At 39.0% G+C, this 9,058-nt stretch overlaps 1 long non-coding RNA gene across 1 annotated transcript; it reads left to right on the top strand.

Annotated features, from left to right (window-relative positions):
* The first annotated feature begins 427 nt into the window (after positions 1-427).
* On the top strand, positions 428-7,558 carry LOC120721123. The gene is made up of 3 exons (XR_005693116.1): positions 428-673; positions 4,872-4,997; positions 5,566-7,558. It is a non-coding gene; the product is annotated as an uncharacterized LOC120721123 (long non-coding RNA).
* Positions 7,559-9,058: the final 1,500 nt, after the last annotated feature.

Raw genomic sequence — 9,058 nt, forward strand, 5'->3', positions numbered from 1 at the left:
TATACACACACTTGAGACAAAGTGTGTACTGATTACCACTGAATATTTGTGACAATAAATTTTAAGTATGTCACTGGAAAAATTTGGTATACATAGGTTGTATCAATAAGAAATGGGTGCCTAAAAGTCCAAATTAAGAATTGCCCATCACCTGACATCAAAAATGTCACGCATTCTCCAAACATCTCCATAATTTCAAAGTATTTTTAAAGAAACACTATAGAAAGAAAACATAATTTCGCAGAACCAGTCAATTAAGACAGCAGTTTCTATCCTGCTAAGGCGAGGGGCTTACAGTTACAATAACCCAATTAAGATATCAGATTTTAATTCAAACCGTTCAAAAAATCAATTGAATCTTTCCGTAAACCCTTTCCTCTGGTTTTCTTTGTAATCTCAGCACGTTTTGATTTAACTGCACATTTCACTCCAAACCCCGAGCTCCAGTAAAACCCTGGAGAAAGCTAGACACCATCAGTTGATCTATCGTGCCATCTCCACGCTGAGGAGAGGACTAAAACATCAAATCCACCACCCTCGAAATGACATCTGAACATCAATACATGGTCCCCGCCCCTCCGATGTGACAGTAAAAGCCGTATTGATTTCCGCCCGGATTAAGGATTCTGCTGGGAGCAATTTAAACATACAAGCTGAAGTCTCCGGGCCAGTGGTGAGTGATGTCTTTCACCATGTATAATCAAATTGAAGGCCTGCATTTTGGAGGAGTGGTTGTCCAGATCAGTAAAATTTAAAGAGATGGAATAAGATACCTAAACCAAAAAGAGAACCGATAAGAGTGGATAAATAGATTACGAAGACTAAAAACAAACAAAGCAAACTCCAGTGGCTCCCTTTTTCTCCCTGTTCAGTATCTACAGTCTGCTGAGGTCTACCTAATGCTAAAGCTAGCAAGCTTGGTTCAAACACCTGGCACTGTAGCCAGCAATTAGCTGAGTTTTATTGGTGAGGCACCATTGTAAATAGCTCCATTAATAGCAGTGGATGTAAATTTTAAAACAGGGGGATGTTTTATGACGAATAAATTTGCGACCTACTGTTGCTGTCACCGCCACTTTTCACTCCTCCCACGCAAATGGCAAATGTCGCACATGCGCTGAAGTGTTACCTCAACAGGAACCTTTGACTGCAGGCCCTAAACTCAATGGAAGAAAACATTAGTCCTCGGCGTAATTTTTCCCATAATTTCAGTAACAACAACAACATAAACAACAAAAGATAGAAAAACTCAGGTTGCATAATTACCCAATTGGTGAATAACTATAGTGAAAAAAGTTCAGCATTTTTATGGTATGCTAGGATTACCTATCATTTTCATGGTGGTTTCTCAACAAATGATAAGCTGAAGCTGAATTTCTGCTGTAAAATAGCGAACAAACGTTTGGTTTTAGTCCTGCAGGCATTTACAAATGAAGGGATTTCACTGGGAAACTTATAATATTTCAAGATATGTGTTTTTATATTCATATCCATATGTCTTTTATGTTTTAAGAAGATTTGAAGCAATTCCAAAAGGTTATAAATCACATAGTGGCAGCTCATATCAGTGAAAAGTTTTTTTTTTTACATACTCATACATTATACTCCAATCAGCATGTCTCTTTCTGCCTTTGAGGTTATTACAAGCAACTTTACCATCATTCATGACCCTGTTATTTACACAAGCAAGACAGATGCACAGAGGCACCTACAGATGTGAAGCAAATACTTGCGCACGTACACATCCATTCACTTCATCCAGATTTTCCTTCCCCCAGCTGCGCAGCAGTGCTGAGGCCATGTATCCTGATGGCACTGATGGTGCTTCATGCTGCCCTCAGGTCTCTGAAGGTTAACTCCCTGACCTCTGCGGTCTCCTGGTTGAGGGTTGCTGTGATAGATAGGCCTGCTCAGAGATAGAAATAATGTCCTATGTAGCGCAACAACAAAAACCTATATTTTAACCAGTGTTTTATAGCTAGTAATAGATAGAAGTCAGTATATTTTAACAAAGCAGTTTAAGGCATCATCCTGCGAGGGGTGTTTTGTATGCTTGGCCTCCAGTGAACTCTATTTAATTCTTTGCGGCCTGTATTGTCATACCTTGTGCCTTCTAGACAATTTTAAACAATACACCACCAGGTGAAACTACCTGGTTGGGGAGAAGAAAAGCCAAGCAAACTGTTGTTTTCCTCTGCAGTAAGAGTCACAAAGAAAGCAAAGAAAGGGGAAACATAGAATTTAAAAAAGGAGAAAAAAACAGGTGAAACAGTGCAAGGAAGTCAATGAATAACAATGTTTGGGGCCAAAAATAAATTACATGACGCTCAGTGTTGCAGAACAATCAAAGCTTAGGCGAGTTCTGAACATGCATGCACTTGAACTTGGCTAAATGTTGCTCTTGAACTACTGATAGGCACTGGGAAAAACAAGCCATTAAAGCCAGTTCAGGTAAACAAAATAGGACTCCAGCGGGAACAAGCAACATTGAAAGAGCTGGGGGGTGGGGGAGAGTCTTTGAAGTGGCTCAGAGTATTCCCCTGACACTTCTGAGATATTTATTTGAATAATGTGCAGATTCACACCCGAATGAGCAGAGATCTGTACAGTGGGTGGGAAGATGACAAGGTTTAATTTTCAACTCTACTGAGGAGTAGTGAGAGCGAAGTAGGAAGAGAGAGGAAAGAGCAGCAGGGGAATTAAAAAGAGAGACGGAGGGGGAGCAAAATACAGAGCTAGATATGAGATGAGGAAGGTTGATGGAGGTATATCAGATTCCCTAAAAACATTTTGACATTTTAAACCTAAGGCAGTTTGCAGGCAGTAAATAAAGGGAAGGGAATCAATAGCAGTCAGTGATAAGGGGATAAAGCAGCTAAATATGAAATACTGCCTAACAAAATGGTATGGATTTCCAATGGGGCCATGTGACACAAGCTGCTTTGAAATGCAAATAGTAACTTATGCACATTGTCCTTCTCAGGCCTTGCAACCTATTGATCGGCTAAAACAAATTCTATTGATCATTGAATATTTAATGGCGATAATTAAATCTCTCATGGAGGTACTTACACCCCATTTCCAGTTTTCATCTTCTTACTCAGGAGACCTGCCTTTGACTCACTAACGCTCTCAGGCTCTGTAAAGAACCACATGCAGCTAATTGCAATAAAACTGGGTATTGAGTTCATGTTGAGAATATTGTGTAGGTTGTTTCCTGTCAATCTGCATGTCCCAACAGGAGGAGAGCATTTCTCCTAAAAGTTTAAGGTGAAAATCACCTTGTAAAATTCTAAAGGATCTGGATAAGCAAATGTAGAACAATATTCTTCTTGGTTGCAACATTTCAGTCAGTTAATGTACTAAGAATTATACACAATATGTAGTAAATTTAGGCAACAAAAGATAGAAAAACATATGCCTCCACAAAGATACAGAATAAAGGGTTTAGAAAGTGTTTGCAGAATGGAGTGCTTCTTCTTTTTGGGGCAGGTGGAGTAGATTTGGTGTCATTCTAGTTTCACTGTGAGTTTGATACACTGTGGTGTCCTTCGCTGCCTTTATGAATCTTCTTGTATAGAGATTTTTTTTTTTTATGCCACTATGATGTGAATAACTAGAGTTTATACCGTAGTTAGCCAAATGTGTGTCTGTTCTGAATTTGAATTTTGATGTATATTGTTATGATGTGGTGTTTCTTTCTTTTCAATTACTTGAGTCAGCGTTTGTTTAGTAGATAAAAATGCCATCTGAATGCTGCTTCAGAGTATTCAACTACTCTTTTGGAGAAAAAAGTTTACATAATGTCACAGCTTTTTTTTAATTTGCCTGCATGGCTATAAAGTATCATCCGAAATTTATCAGAAATATTTCTTCTTAATCTTGCGTGTTGTAAGTTTTATTGATCTTTGTCCAAATATTTCCAAAAATAGGACAGATTTTAAAGTGTGGCCTCAAACTTTAGACAACTCTGCATTTTTGTATGTTACTATTTCTTACAGTTCTGTTTTATCTTGTTTATTTAACTCCTTCAGTAAATACTAGTTCTACTGTATAAAAAGAGCTAATTTGTAATTTGGCCAAAGTCCTGCTCTGATTTTCTTGCGGTATACCTGACTTCCCCCATTTATTCAGTGCAAGTATGCCTTCTGTACAAAAATGTACTGCGCTTAGAAAACAGACGTTCTTCTGGTATGCATTGTGTTTTTCCAATAATAACAGGAAATGATACAAAACTATCTCTAAAACCACAATACATCATTTTGTTTTAATGTCTCTCGGCTGTTGAATAAACAAAGTGCAATGTAAAAAAATCCTGCTTTATAAAAATTCACTCTATTATCTACTTGTTATACAAGAATGAAATTCAGGTACCAGCGGTATAGGAGTATGTTAACCATCTGTGGCTTTTATATTACAAAGGACAAAGTTTAATACCCATGATGCCAAGTTGTTGCTCAAGCTCTCAGGCGCGTTGTCTCTCTGCTTTTCAGGAGCCACAAACTGTCCTCATACTGTTAGGGCACAAAAAAAATGCGAGAGAAAAAAAGTCTCCTTAATTGAGTGACATAATTTATTACATTAAAAGACTGGCAAACAGGAAAAGGTTGCTGTCAGGATAACATTAGAGGGCAGCTCTCATTGCATGGGCCAGTGTTAAACAAAGTGCCAATCAATAGCCCTTTTATTAGTGACCACAATCAATGTACCACTGACTCGGTGAGCCAATTAACGTTATCGATCACAGACGAAAGAGAAGAAGTGAAGGGGACGAGGGCAAAGTATTGAGATAGCAAAGAAAATACAGGGGACGATAGGAGAGGACGAGCTGCAGTGCTTTCCTCAGGTCTTGTTTTCCTTCTCATCTGTAGGGAGGAGGAGGGGGAGGTTGGCTGTGGAGTGAGAAGACCAGATTCCCACCAAGTGAGAGGCCCCAGGGATCTGCAGCTGAAGACACCCTGACAGAAAGCAGAGGCCCACATATCTCCCAGGAGGAAGTGAGTATGTGTGTGTGTCTGTGTAGTAGTGGCAAGGAGTGGAGTTCAGGGGAAGCTGCTGCCCACCCTATACACCCACACTCTCGTGCACATCATTTACTAGCACGGGGGGTGAGCTGTACTGGGAAAGCAGCGCTACTTGTCTTCTCACCGTTGGTTCTGAATAGTAATGAGGTCACAGCACTCTAAGGTCTCTGTGCATGCTCAGCTCCAACTTCCACTCCAAGTGGGTGACCAGTGTGCATGCGTGGGCCTGTATGTGTGTGACCGGCTTGGGGATGTACATTACATAATTTCCTAAGGTCTCTGTATGACACAAAAACTGCATGCGACATTAACAGTCAGGGATGCTGAATTTGTCTAAACTGCCCACTCTTTACGAGGAACACTTTGGAACACGTTTACTCATGCAACAATATTTTTTTGTTTTTCTGATTACTTATGGATTCAGTCATCTTTACTCTATGTTATTCTCATAATTTGTGCAACAATAAGTTCACACCCTCACAATAGCGCTGCTGATATTCAAGTACCCCCTGTATTTTCATTTGGTGTCCTGTTCCCAAAGAGAAAGGGGTCAGGAGGACATCTGCTTCATGTCAGCTGGCAGTATAGTACTTGTCTCAGGGGTTATCGGGCTCCCTCTATCAGGCTGTGGTTGGAACATGGACCTCTCCTTCCTGAAGGAAACCCTCCGAACCAGCGTGTCGACAGCTTGAGAAGGTGCGACGGAGAAAGAAAAGAGGAAAGTCTGGATGGGGCTGGAAGGAAGACGACAGAGGCAAGGATGAGTAGGAGAGAAATACAGCAAATTACTGTGTTTTTTTTAGATACGGTAGGACCAACACCCTGTATTGTATTGTAGTTTACCCTACTAAATTTTTCCATGTTAATTTGCTGATATTATTAAAAGGAAAGCCCAACAGAATATTTAAAATTATATTTTAGATGCTGAAGAAAACTCTCCATTTTAATTGTTGGTTTCAATGTATAAATAGAAAATGTGCACAATTAGTGATATTATTTATCACCATATCTATTTATTTTTATATAATTATCTGATGAGCATTTGTGGAAGTCCCTCCATAATGATAAAAGTTCCACATGTTGTCTATTTATCTGTAAGTCTGATCTTGTCAACTCACAGGACAAAATCCACGAAAGTTTAATATCAAGCTTCCAACAATACTGGAAAATAATAAGGGAAAGATACACATAATCTCATATATCTTACAACATAAGTAGACATTACTCTTGCATTCACAAATGGTGAGTTAAGGAGCTGTTAATAATTAAATGGCATATTATTTATTCTCCTTGCCATTATGCTTTAAAGACCCATTAAACTTCAAAACTACTTCAGAATGAACATAACAAACTCAATATTGTTCTCACTGATGCTGTTCTGTCTTCTTTGTATTACTCTTTGTATTCATCTAGTGATGAGTACAATAACTGAAAGGCAGTACTTTAGCCTTTTGAGAATTCATTGATAGTCTATATGTCTACCATCAACTGGATTACATTAGTGCTGACAAAGATGGGGATAAAGGTAAGCAGAGAGAGAGACCAAGTATACTGTACTCCGTATATCCCCTCTTTGTGAGTCAAGGTTTGCACTTCATCTGGACTGCTGTAGTGCCCCTGTGTGTATGCTACTTTAAAACTAAGTACAGAGACACGATAGTTGAAGAGAGAATGAGAATGTTATATACAGTATAACAGTGGTTGCCACACCGCCTACCAAGATTGCACTTAGACAAGATAGTTGAAGTAAAGTCAAGGACTTAAAGGTCCGATAAGAAAAAAGAAGACAAAAGTAAGAGTGATTGAGAGAAAGAAGGAGAATGGGGGGGGGAAAGGGCAATGCAGACAAGCTGCAGTATGTGAAAATACCGTTAGTGATGTGAAAGCTTCAGATGAAGTGGAGCGAAGTGAGCCCCAAAGCCAGGGCTAAGTGAGCAGATTAGAGAGACCGCACAGTGGTATCACTCTTCCACTGCATTTTCTGTCCTACTGGCAAAGGTCAAGCACGTACTACAGCCACACAGTGTACATACTGCAGGTATGTACACACAGTCACTACAGACAAAAAAGTGTTAATGAAAATAACATCACCAATTTGAGCCAATAAAAAGGCTCATGCTTGACACACAAATGGCAATGTGGCATATTGTAAAGTGGGTAGTTTCAATGACCCCTTTAACATTCTCAGCTCACATAGCTGCTTCTGCAAAACCAGGTATAAAATCTGTGCTGTTATCAGCCCCAGTGCATTTGCATTTTACAAACCAGAGTAAAGGTATAGTTGTAATGCCATTCTTATTATCTCATTATGAGGAAACAGATTATTATGAGAAACCAATTAAAATAGCATAAGAATTTAAAGGTTTCAATGCAAAATGTGTGTTGGCCGGCTTCTGACAAAATACTTGTAACTTGCCCAAGTTAAGCCCTGATGATAGACATTGCCCTGTGTTTCAACCAAAGGATTTAATCATTTCTTTAAAATGTGTATAATACTGTGTAGTTGAAAATTATTTTTGATACATAAGACAATGTTAGATATTATTTTCTTCATTCAGTACATCCACGGTGTTAACAGAACAATTTTTGTTTCACCACCACATGATTGAAAAGTGCTAAAGAACCCAGCTGACCCCCAGCTTGACAACCCTGGCTCAAGTTCCTTTTTCTTCAGTTTTATAGCTTCTATGCCTTGTTCTGGTGACAGTATGATCAAGTGCAAGAGGTTCCGTTACTTTTGTAATGTGTGAACTTTATAATAAAAAGCATAATGACAAAATAATATTGCAAATTATTTATTCTCACTTTTGCTGCTGCTAGGTAAAGCTGTTGCTCTACTTTGTCACTGATGTACACTTCAATCTCTCTGTGTTCTTTCCCCTATTTAGCCTAGAGGTAGCACTGTATATTTACTCTCAACACCTTGGGGTGACATTACTGTGCTTGCTGCTGCTGCTGCTTGGAATTTAAGCTGCGCTCCCTACCAAAGAGCTGTGTTACAGCCCCCTTAGACACAGCCGGAGCCGATTTGTTTTCCCACAAGCAATGTAAACACAACACTTGTTGAAGGACCCTCATTCACCATATATTTAAAAGGAATACCTTGTCGCCCCACCTTTGCCTCCTGCACCACTTTCTTTTCCATATTTTACTCCTTATCGTCCTCAGAATAAATAGCCTTGAAATAAGTAGAAGGCATGTCTACAATGTGGACATCCCAACTTCAAAATGTAAAACATCTTGAACTGAGCAGGGTAAGAGGATATAAAAAGGAGTATAAAAAGGAGCCAAGTTATATTTCAAGGATACTGGCTCCTGCTAAGACATGTTCAAGTTCATCCAGGAAATGGGGGTCTGTGGAGATCAGATCCAATCTTCTTGCTTTCTCCAAAGTAAGCTTGACAATCAGCAAATCAGAAATTAGCCTCAACATCTTAAAATAGAAACATGAGTAGCTGTTTTTCCCCCTTGTTTGCTGTAATCTGATGACGCATTTGCAATGAGGCCAAGGTCAGGGTGGATTCAGCAACCATGTACAAACTATTTTACTTGACCAGCAAAAAGGCTAATCAAAGGTATATGATTTCATCTTCTCCACAGTTAAAAGACTCGTTTCATGTTGGCAAGCATGTAACATCTGCTTTAAGTTGAATGGAGTCAAGCTGGGGGTGCCCCATTCTTTTTCCTTTCTTCTGCTCACAGAGCTTAAATTGGGACAGAAAACAAATCGGAATAACCACATGAGAATGCAAATCCAACTGATGAGGCTGAAACTGTAGGAAGCAAAAAGCATAACATCATACTGGATGATACTGGATTTTGGTTGTGTGAACTTATGTTTTCCACTAAATATAAACAGGATTTGATTTTCTCTGCTTTCTTATAACCTTAAGATTGAAACATGGAATATTTTGTGTAACTTTCAGATGCAATAAATTCACCAAGGGAAAAAAAAAAACATCCTCAGTTATGGGTAGAACATCTTATATTGTTCTTGTAGAAGTTTTTGTATTTATACTGCATCACACTGGGAG

Source organism: Simochromis diagramma, unplaced genomic scaffold (genome assembly GCF_900408965.1).
Source record: "Simochromis diagramma unplaced genomic scaffold, fSimDia1.1 OVJJ01000603.1, whole genome shotgun sequence".
In the NCBI taxonomy this organism is placed as follows: domain Eukaryota; kingdom Metazoa; phylum Chordata; class Actinopteri; order Cichliformes; family Cichlidae; genus Simochromis; species Simochromis diagramma.